Source organism: Amblyomma mixtum, chromosome 5 (assembly GCF_055824585.1).
Source record: "Amblyomma mixtum isolate Tamu chromosome 5, ASM5582458v1, whole genome shotgun sequence".
NCBI classification, from domain to species: Eukaryota; Metazoa; Arthropoda; class Arachnida; order Ixodida; family Ixodidae; genus Amblyomma; species Amblyomma mixtum.
Genome location: NC_143016.1, coordinates 17,538,846 through 17,550,523, shown reverse-complemented (window position 1 = coordinate 17,550,523; position 11,678 = coordinate 17,538,846). Strand labels below are relative to the sequence as shown.

The 11,678-nt window shown below is 47.2% G+C and overlaps 1 pseudogene; it reads left to right on the top strand.

Moving 5' to 3' along the window:
• Positions 1–2,254: 2,254 nt before the first annotated feature.
• Positions 2,255–3,111, top strand: LOC149341400 (uncharacterized; annotated as a pseudogene).
• Positions 3,112–11,678: the final 8,567 nt, after the last annotated feature.

The following is an 11,678-nucleotide window of genomic DNA, read 5'->3' as shown; positions in this document are numbered from 1 at the left end:
GCCATGAAGGCAGATGCCCTGTCTGTGTTCTTTTCTGCAAAGACGCATAAAGACTCGTGCCCTCTACGAACCATCGTCACCGAGAAAGGCAGCTGGCAGGGTGTCCTAAGCAGGTACCTCATGAAGCACCTCAACAACCTCAGTCCTGAAGATCCGTTCAAGGTTGCGAGCTCGGCTAGCGTGACAGCTGTGCTGCAGGAGAGCGTCATCGGCGCGAATTTCAGCATTTCTATTGACATTGAAGATCTCTTTTATTCCATTCCGCACGACGAACTTTATTCCGCGGTCAGCGAGCAGATTGATCTTTTAGGTGTTGTATCTTTCCAAAACGCTTGTGGTGTCTCCAGAGACGGGTTTTTAGAGTTGCTAAGGTACTACCTTTGCGCAACCCTTGTTAAATTTGAAGGGAACCTGTACACCCAGAAACGGGGCATCTGCATTGGATCCTGCGTTGCGCCGGTTCTGTGTGAAAGTTTCCTTGCTAAGTTTGACCGCAAGCTTCAGCTTCAGCTTGACGCTGCCAACCTTGGTGTTAAAAAAGTTTTCAGATATGTGGATGATTTCTTAGTCCTTTTAAATGTTGACCACGAAGCCTGTCATGACACAGTCGCGGGGGACGTTCTCGCGGTTTTCAAGCATAGTTCCCATTCCTTAAACTTCACCCTTGAAAAACAGCAAGATCAGTGCATCCAGTTTTTAGACTTGCAGCTTTCTTTTAGCGCCAATGACCACGTGTGCTGGGCCTACAGGACGCGTTCAAAAAAGGCCGTGTTACCGTTCTCTTCCTGCCACTCCAAACTAATTAAGAGAGGCATAGCCATGACCTGTATGAGGTCAGCTCTCTTGAAGTCATGCCAGCACAAAGCTGCAGGTAGTTTTCAGGGCCAAGTGGATAAGTTGCTGCAGTCAGGCTTTCCACCACCCGTTCTCCAAGCAGTGGCGGAATCTCTGTTGTGGAAACTGCGGAACAAGGTGCGTGGCCAAGAGGAGGCGATCCCTCGGGACAAAAGGCCGCTTGAAGTTGTGCCCTATGTGCACAAGATGGCCCATAACCTCAAGAGGGTGGCAGGTAGGCAAGGCATTCAGATTGTTTTTTCAGCCCCTTGCAAGCTATCGCAGCTCTGCGGGCGCGTGGCGGAAGGTAAGCGCAGGGTCGCGTGCACGACGAAGCATGAGCACAGATATGTCAACTGTGCCACTGATGTGGTATACCAGTTCCCGTTGCGATGCGGCAGAGTATACGTTGGCCAGACGGGTCAATGTCTAAACGATAGGCTGCGACAGCACTTCCGCTCCTTGAAACCTGATAATGGCGCAAATCTGCCGAGACACTGCAGGGAATGCGATGGCTGCTACCCACAGTTCAACAAAGCCACCATCATCGGAAGGGGCCGGTCGAGGCTCGAAAGGGAGATTTTAGAAGCGGCACACATGCGCAAACTTGGGCTTGATATGTGTGTGAGTGAGCCTTCCGTGGCGCTTTTAGATAAAGAGACCCGGTTTCTGTTAAACCTGTGACGGGAATTTCTTTGTTTTTTGTTCGTTTCTTGTTCGTTTCGATGTATATCATTAATTATCTTGTGTGTTCCACGTGTCACTATCTTAGTTCCCGTACGCTATGCGCAGATGCAACCTTTGCTGCAACATGTCTTTTTTCAATAAACTTCAGTTGCTAGTTACCGCTCGTCCTGTCCTCTTCTCGATCTTCAGTCCTGTCAAGTTTGCGGTTATCCCTCCTCCCCAACATACAACATTACAGACTAGAAAGGTAAACGTGCCGAAAGGCTCACAGAAAAAAAAAAAAGAGAGCTTACCAAGCAGGAAGATGTAGTGCTACGCAAACTGTAATCTAATGCGTACCCACGCCTTAGCCTTCCAAACAGGGTTCGGTACCTGTGTGTCAGCACAGACTACTGATCCTCTGCTTTTTGCAGTGCAGGTGTTTACCCTCGCCCTGAAACTGCTTTTCGCCGCTCTACCGTCTGCCTCCTGTTCATCAGTATCTACGGCCGCCCTGAAGTATCATGAAAAAGGCTATTTTCATCCGCCTGCCCCATCACCATTGCTACCTCATCAACTGCCCCCATCGCCGCCAGAGTACGTCATCCTGTACCATCAGTGGCCAGCCCCATCGCCAAGAACATCAACATCCGATAATTCTATCAGGCATATAAAGCCCGTGTTGTCATCGCCGCCGCTCTGTGGGCTCGGTAGCTGTGTGTTAGCACAGACTACTAATCCTCTGCTTTTCGCAATGCAGGTTAGCAACAAGTTTTCCCTATTTGGTAAAAAAACCAGTAACTACTTTTTAATGCAGCTGCCGAGCCCTCAGTGCTGCTTTAGTATTGTTGGCGAGTGTTCATGTGTTCTCCGTTTTCTTTTACTACGGTCAGGCGATGTCGAAACTAACCCAGCCCCGACCGTTACGACTGCATACTTTCCGAGCTCCAGAAACTAACTACCGGGCAAGCTACATTAATTTCCGACCTACAGGACATTAAAGATCAACTTAAAACTACCGAAACAACCTTGACCGACTTAAACAAGCGCATGGACACCCTAGAATCACACTACGCCACACTTTCTACTCTCCATTGTGAAATAGACGCCCTGAAAACATTGAACACCAAACTTACCGGCAAGATCGACAAACTTGAGGCACGTATGGACGATGCAGAAAATCGCTGTCGCCGTAACAATCTCATATTTTACAATATTCCTGACGCTAACCCCACTGAAACGCACGCAGACTCGGAAGAAACAGTCATTCGTCATTGCTCCACTCAACTATTTTTTGCCATCGAACCCAATCTAATCGAGCGTGCTCACCGCCTCGGGCGTCACTCAACTGATCGCACTAGGCCAATCATCGTTAAATTCACCAAATCGAAAACTAAAGAAAGCATCCTTTCTTTAGGTACTAAGCTTAAAGGCACCAACTACAGTATTGGCGAAGACTTCTCCCTTCCCGTTCGTAACGCCCGCAAACATCTTGTAGCCTTTGCCAAATCAGTATCCGATAAGTTCTCTTTGCGCTTAAAAACATTACATATTGGTCCCAAACGCTACATATTCGATGAATCATCACGAACAGTAAAAGAAGTGAAATAGCAACTATCTCAGCGCCTATCGACAGATCGGTCGAAGCATGTACAGCAAGAAGCACTTTCATTGTCAGCAATCTTTACTAACGCGCGGAGTTTCATTTCGAAGCGCGACATTGTTTCCCATATTGTCACTTCATCGGCTAGCAACATATTAGTCTTGACGGAAACGTGGCTAAGCAGTGATATTTCCGATAGTGAAGTCCTTGCTGACTTGCCTAATTTCAGTGTTTTTCGCAAAGATCGCCAGATTGGAGGGGGGGGGGGGGGGGGGGTACTGGTTGCAGCAGCTCGGGATCTATCATGCTCAGCCGTTCCCTTTTCATCAGATTTAGAAATATGATGGGTTTTATGCCACGCTTCACCTAAATCAGTTGTGATTGGCGTTTGCTACAGGCCTCCTAGCAGCCCAGACTTCCCTCGAAAACTTAATAACGCATTAAATGAAATTAAAGCTAAGCACCCTAACACCTGCACTCTCCTATTCGGAGATTTCAATTTTCCGAGTATTGACTGGCATAATCTAACCGCTACAGGTAATAAGGATGCTAATGAATTTCTAGACGTCTGCCTTAATTTTAACCTCGTTCAAACTATATCCAAACCAATCCGTGTAATGAAGACTGCGCTAATATACTCTAGTCGTATACAACTTAAGTCTGCAGTGAAGCTCCGCCCACATTCAGCCTCTGCGCACAGAATTCGTCCACGACAAAAAAGTAGTCCACTGCTTAAACATTTCTTATTACCTAAACAAGAAGCTTACCACAAGAAAAAGAATTATGAGCTCTATTATTTTGATACGTGGATTGTTTGATATAGTCAAACATTAAAAAGCTGATTTCGTTTACAGTTACAATTGGCTAGCGGAGTAATACAGGACGCCGCGGACCGCGGCCCAGTCTTAGCAACTGCTGTTTTTTTAAGTTGTATCCTACTATAGACCTAATATTAACGGATAATCCGGAATCTACCAGGCGTCAGCGATCCCCACGTCATACATGCCGGCTTCACGATTAAACCACCTTTACGCGTAACAAGTAAACGAACTATCCGACTGTACGATAAAGGAAACTATACAGCAATAAATAATGAACTTCGCGCATTTTTACCAGGATTTCAATCCAGCTTTCATCAAAGATACATCCATGATAACTGGTCCTTGTTTAAGAGGAAAATCGAAGATTTGGTCGACAGGTTTATTCCAAACATAAATATACGAAATAACCCTCAAAACCCATGGTTCACAAATACACTCAAACGTCTCGAAAATAAAACGAAGCGTCTTTTCCGATCGGCCAAGTTGCTTCCTAGTCAGAACGCTTGGAACAAATATTATGCAGCCGAAAAAACGTATTTATCAAGTATTCGAGAAGCCAAACGCACTTTTTTTAACTCCGATCTGCCTAAAATGTTGTCAACTAACCCCCGTAGGTTCTGGCATGTCATTAACCCCCAGCACACACGCACTGTTTCCCTCACCGATGCTTCGGGTGCAACTGTCTGTGAAACTGAATGCGCCAACGTGTTCAACACAGCCTTTTCATCCGTGTTTACTAATGAAACAGATCCGACATTTCCTCCAAACCCCCCAGTTATTCAAAATACTATGCCTCCTCTTATATTTTCTTCTGCAGGAATTTTGTCACTAATAAAAAACATTAAAATATCATCCTGTGCTGGAGTTGACAATATCAACGCTAAAATACTGATTAATACCAAATATATATGTTCATCTCTGTTGTGCTTGTTATTCGCTCAGTCACTCTTCACGGGTCAACTGCCCATCGACAGGAAAAATGGGAAGGTCGTTCCAGTCTACAAATCAGGTAACAAGAACTCGCCGCTTAATTACCGCCCCATATCTCTAACTAGTATTCCCTGCAAAATCATGGAACACGTCATCTATACCCACATCATGACATTCCTTGATTCGAATAACTTTTTCCATCCTGTTCAGCACGGGTTTCGCCGGGGTTACTCCTGCGAGACCCAACTTGCCAATTTCATTCATGATCTGCATGCTAACCTTGATTCTAATCTACAGACTGACATAATTTTTCTAGATTTTGCCAAAGCCTTTGATAAAGTACCCCATAAACGCCTGCTGATAAAACTTTCTCGATTAAATTTGCACCCTGATATTTTGAAGTGGATTGAAGAATTTTTTACTAATCGTTCGCAGTTTGTCTGCGTTAACAATAAGAACTCTAACTCACTCTTAGTAACGTCGGGCGTCCCACAGGGATCTGTGCTTGGCCCACTACTGTTTCTCATATACATTAATGATCTGCCTTCAAACATAACATCTAACATACGCATGTTCGCTTACGACTGTGTACTTTATCGTGCTCTTTTCACCACCGCTGACCAATCTTCTCTCCTGAATGATCTTAATGCTGTTCAGGAGTGGTGTAATAAATGGCTAATGGAACTTAACCCACGTAAGTGTAATATTTTGTCCATTAGCCGCCGCCGTAATCCTCTAACCTTCTCTTACGTAATATCTGAAGTTCCCGTACAACTAGTTCAGTCATACAGGTATCTAGGCATAACTATTTCTAGCGATCTTTCTTGGAGCCTGCATGTTACTAATATAATATCGCCAGCAAACAAGACGTTAGGTTTCCTAAAGCGTCATCTTCATCATGCTCCCCATCATGTTAAGTTATTAGCTTATAAATGCCGCCGCGGTGGCTCAGCGGCTATGGTGCTCGGCTGCTGACCCAAAAGACGCGGGTTCGATCCCGGCCGCGGCGGCTAGAATTTCTTTGGAGGAGAAATTCTAGAGGCCAGTGAAGTTCGCGGTGCCGTGTTTTGTTTGCTGCATCCGGTCGCTTTATGGGAATGCCCATTAAGTCCCTTTTCTTGGGCCCTCCGCACAACCGCACAGAAAGGGGTCAGTGAACCCAGCGGGAGAACGGAGGCGCCGAATGGCGGGGGATTACAGGAGACTTCAAACTCCCCTCATGGACGGAGTCGTTAGGCGGCATCCTGTGTGCACGTGTGTACGGCGAGGCTGACCCGCGTCACAGTGCGTGGCTCTTTGTACCATGTCTGCAGCGGCATGCTTTGACCTATTGTCACGCTAGCTGCAGGCATGAGGAGCGACGATGGGAAAGAGATGGATTGAAGTGGCTTTCCTCGAACTTGGGGCAACCGGACGTTGGGAAAGCGAGTGTTCGCGAAGCTCGCAGCGGGAAAGCATAATTATCCGAAATCGTGATGGTGGAAAGTGTGCATATGTGTACAGTGTCGCGATGAGTTTCCTTCTTTCCCCAATCATTCATTGGTTGTGTTATTCTTTCCCCAATTGCTGATTGGTGGTATTTTACTTTCCCCAATAAGTTATTGGGTGGATGTTTGTATAGTACTTGATTGGTTATTCTCCCACCGAGGGCGGGGACATAGGATTTAAAACCCGCTGCTTCGGCGGGACCGAGGGCTGGTTTCGTCACCTAGAACTGCGAGCCAGTCAATTGTAAATATGTTTTCTCCTTGCTTGTATCCTCCTTTGTGCTTTTATTTGTTATAAAAAGTTAACCTCTCCTAAAGTGTCCTCTTGCAACGTGATTGAGCAAAACGAATCTGCAAGAAGTCAAGAATCCTACAACAATCATCATTAACTAAATTTCCCTCTACGAGATCAAGAGGGAATCCAACTGGCGCAGTCGCGACAGGATTTGCTACGTCTTCCTGCTCGAGGTATCTGACGGAGGGGCGGAGGATCAAGTCGGTGGACAAGCTGCAGAGCGGTACGTCCTAAAGGAGGAACGTCAGCGTCATAGAGCGACGTTGAAAGCTTCATGAGACTGCTGGTCATTGTCAACGGGACATAGAAGGCTCAAGTCGGCGAGGAGCTGAAGGAGCCAGGCGACCGACGTGTCGTGGAGGTGCCTAGTCCGTGAGCTGCGGAAGGAACCAGGCGTCCCCGTTGAGGTTCAAGAGAAGAACCAGGAGACCAGCAAGTCAAACGAGGCAGGACAAGTCAGCGAGCTGCTGTGAGAGCCGGGGCTCAACTCAACTCATCCGCATCAAGGAGCCCGCTGTCGTCACTCAGGGCGACGTGACTACCGTGGCAGAGGAAAGCAACCTGCGAGGTAGGAGACCTTTCTGCTTCCTCCGAATTCACCATGTCGGTGTAGTGTTTTCGTGCTATAAATGATAGCACGGAAAAGGGAGATGGCTGCCGTGCGGTACGATCGGGAGGGCATGATGCGATGTTTGGAGACTGAGCAGATGGCAGAACAGCTGCTTGAAATTGGCAAGTTGAAACTCGAAATTGAACGAGAAAAGATAAAACTTGCACAGATGCAATCTAAATTCAACCAGGGAACGAAATCTGATAGAGGGATGTTATTGGCAGCAGTTCAATGTTTTGACTGCATGGAATTTGGGCATCTAATGATTGACTGTCCGAAATCGAAGCGAGAACAGCATGTTCCCGTATTGAGAGTGACCTGTGGGCCAATGGCTATAGGTGTGAAAGCTGCAGCGTTTAGGCAGCAGGGCCCAACCGTGTGTGCCGTGCCAGGAGAGATGGCCGAGGGCATAGGGGCGTTAGTCACGCCTTTGAAGCGCTGCTTGTCAGAGCAAGCTGAGATAGAGGAGACCCAAGAGGCGCATGAGTGTCGTGAACAAGAGTTAAGCATTCTGCCAGAGCAGGTTGGCGCTAACTCCGAGGACGCAGTAACGCTCAACGAAGAGGTGGAGCAGGCGCCAATAGCGGGAACTCTCGTTGCAGGCGACGCTAAACTAGCTCTCAAAGATGAGGTGGTCAGCCAGCCGGAGCTGACACCCTGCGCAGTGACAGCAGATGTAGCTGATGGTGTAGCGAAGTTGGTAACACTTGAGACGCACTCGCTGTTAGAGCAGACAGAAAGAGAGCGGCTACATGATAGAAATGAGAGAGCTGATTTTGAAGAACATTTCAAAATTCGAGACGAACCTAAAACGCCGGTAGAGCTTGAGGCCAGTCCGATAGCTGCAGACGTTTTGGCAGCAGATTGTGAGTTAACAACGAGCGATGAGGCTGCATTTGATGCCGAGGAAGGAAGGAACGCGCGTTTGATCACTGCAATGGTTTTCGAAGCTGATAAGGAACTGCAGGATTGGGATAATGCATCTGTCCCTGTGGGTATCAGCGTGGAGGAGAGACAGTGTGTTTCATTGCCAGAAGTGCGCAAGCCAGCTGATGGAGTCAATTGTGAGAAAAGAAGGCTCGAAGGAACGATTTTCTTTGAAGCGTACATCGGTGGGCAGTTGTACGAAGAGCTAGCGCTACTTGAATCTCGATGCAAAACTGCATGTGAAGTAGCCGATGAGAGGCCTGAACGAAATGTAAAATTGAAAAAAGTCTAGAATGTAGACGCGAGGCCAGCAGCAATCTCCGTAGCCCGCGGGGAGCCAGTCCGCTCTACTAATCAGATAGCGGCGGCAGCCTTTGGAACCGGCGTTGTCCCGGATAATTCGGAATTTTGGACCAGTCTTCTGGACAAAGCCCAAAAGAAACAAGTTTTGTTTCGAGATGTAGGCGGCTAGAAGTAATTTCTGCCAGTTTGGGGCAACGATCTGACATGGTGAATTCTGGAATGTGCAGATTGGTCTCCAGCCTTGTGTGTGCGGGTTGAAATATCCGCTGTGTGCGCGCATGTGTGCGTCCTTGTGTACTAACCTTACAGCCCGCGCATGTGTGCGTGTTGGTGGACTGACCGGACAGCCGACTTACGTGTGTGTGCGTGCGTATGTACTTTTGTTGTTGGACACCGTGGCTGAACTTTAATGTCCCACTGACAACAAGTGTCTGTGTGACATTCTTGGTTGGGAGGAGTGAAGTTCGCGGTGCCGTGTTTTGTTTGCTGCATCCGGTCGCTTTATGGGAATGCCCATTAAGTCCCTTTTCTTGGGCCCTCCGCACAACCGCACAGAAAGGGGTCAGTGAACCCAGCGGGAGAACGGAGGCGCCGAATGGCGGGGGATTACAGGAGACTTCAAACTCCCCTCATGGACGGAGTCGTTAGGCGGCATCCTGTGTGCACGTGTGTACGGCGAGGCTGACCCGCGTCACAGTGCGTGGCTCTTTGTACCATGTCTGCAGCGGCATGCTTTGACCTATTGTCACGCTAGCTGCAGGCATGAGGAGCGACGATGGGAAAGAGATGGATTGAAGTGGCTTTCCTCGAACTTGGGGCAACCGGACGTTGGGAAAGCGAGTGTTCGCGAAGCTCGCAGCGGGAAAGCATAATTATCCGAAATCGTGATGGTGGAAAGTGTGCATATGTGTACAGTGTCGCGATGAGTTTCCTTCTTTCCCCAATCATTCATTGGTTGTGTTATTCTTTCCCCAATTGCTGATTGGTGGTATTTTACTTTCCCCAATAAGTTATTGGGTGGATGTTTGTATAGTACTTGATTGGTTATTCTCCCACCGAGGGCGGGGACATAGGATTTAAAACCCGCTGCTTCGGCGGGACCGAGGGCTGGTTTCGTCACCTAGAACTGCGAGCCAGTCAATTGTAAATATGTTTTCTCCTTGCTTGTATCCTCCTTTGTGCTTTTATTTGTTATAAAAAGTTAACCTCTCCTAAAGTGTCCTCTTGCAACGTGATTGAGCAAAACGAATCTGCAAGACGTCAAGAATCCTACAACAATCATCATTAACTAAATTTCCCTCTACGAGATCAAGAGGGAATCCAACTAGGCCCGTGTACTGTGCGATGTCAGTGCACGTTAAAGAACCCCAGGTGGTCGAAATTTCCGGAGCCCTCCACTACGGCGTCTCTCATAGCCTTAGTCGCTTTGGGACGTTAAACCCCATAAACCATAAACCACTATTAGCTTATAAATCATTCGTCAGGTCCAAACTAGAATTTGCGTCGCCCATCTGGAATCCTCATCAAGCATATCTCATCAATGCCCTCTAATCTGCTCAGAATCGCGCTGCTCGTTTAATTCATTCATCCTACTCGTATGACATCAGTGTTTCGTCCTTAAAAACAGCATCCGGATTATCACCCTTATCGCTCCGCCGTCGCATTGCCAGCATGTCTTTATTTCACAAATTCTTCCACAGCTCTATGCACCTCGCACCTTATATTCTTCCACCCGCACGCATATCTCACCGCCTCCTCGTGCAGCCGCAGACTGGAAAACGGCCTTCCAAACAACGTTGCCATCATCACTTGCCCAAGTATTTTCACTGATAATGTAGAACCTTTCCTGTTATTGTGAATTTGTGCTTTTATTCTTGCCACCCCTTATGTAACATCTCTTTTAAGGGGCCTTTAAGGCAATAAAATGAAATGAAATGAAATGAAATTATACTCAGATAAATATCCATTTCTTAAGATATACTCTGATCTCTGCCATATGTTGCGGGCATGCCAAAAGAACTAGAATAATAACAAAGAACTCCACAGTTGACTAGTGGGAGGGAATGCTTACAAGCTCACGCCCGGAGAATGAGAAAGCACTGAACCGACGGGCGAGACAGGTAGCCGTCTCTAATGGGGCCCTGAGACTAAGGAATACCATTCATGATTTCTTGCCGCACAATACAAATTTATTAATTCGTCCATAGCAGGCAACACGGGCCATGTGTCTCTGGTGCTTTAGTGTTTGGTGCGAACCGCCATCTTTGTGCGGTCAAAAACTTAAAATGCCACGTACCAAACTGCACTACTAGCGCTGGAAACATTTCCATAAGAAGAAATATCCCTGTGCCATTCCGGTGCTCAACTCAGTTTAGCTTCTTCAATGCATTCACTTAAATGCGTGATCGCAAAAGACGCCGCCTGATGTGAACGAGCATATTTGATGAATTTTATACAAAAATGCCAATCAATGTTTGCATGCTGGCGACATCGAAACCCGCGCCATATTTGCTGACCGAACATGAAGTGCTGGAAGATCGACCATGTTGCTGCTCGACAGACTTTAGTATTGTGGATCGGAGCAACAAAAAGAAATATTCTGGCCTCAGTTTCAAGTGACACTATTAACTCCTTTACCTTTTTTCTTTCTTCAAGGCCCACTGATCTGTTATTATAAATTTAAATATGACATCTACACAATAAAGAAACAGGGCACACCAAGGGAAGCTGTTTTAGAAGACACTGCGCATTAATGTGGCCAAGTCAACCGGAAAATCTGAATTGCTGTGTCCCGCTGCTCTTTGAGTTAAATGGTGGGATGTGTGCCTTTTGCGTGCAGCTCCTCTTGACGTGATAGAAGGAGATCGGAATTCTTATAGTGCGCACCGCATCGCCTCCAAATTCGTGGTGTCTCGTGACTGAGACTTCACTGTTCACATGCTAGAGAATAAGTGTTGCCCGAGTGAGTGTGGGTCGCGAGCGTTGTGCTAACCGATGAGTGGGATGCTTCCACAATCTTTCAGTGGCCATGCGATACAGGTGGGGCTAGACCACCATGGTTACGTAGGACTGGGAGTAGATGTCCCCAAGAATCAGCACTTAATCCTTCCCTCGGTGGGCTGTGCAAGTGTGTGATTTTTTTTTTTCGTGTCGCCGCAGCACAGAGTTCATTCATACCGAATTCCTAAACCATGTCACCAAG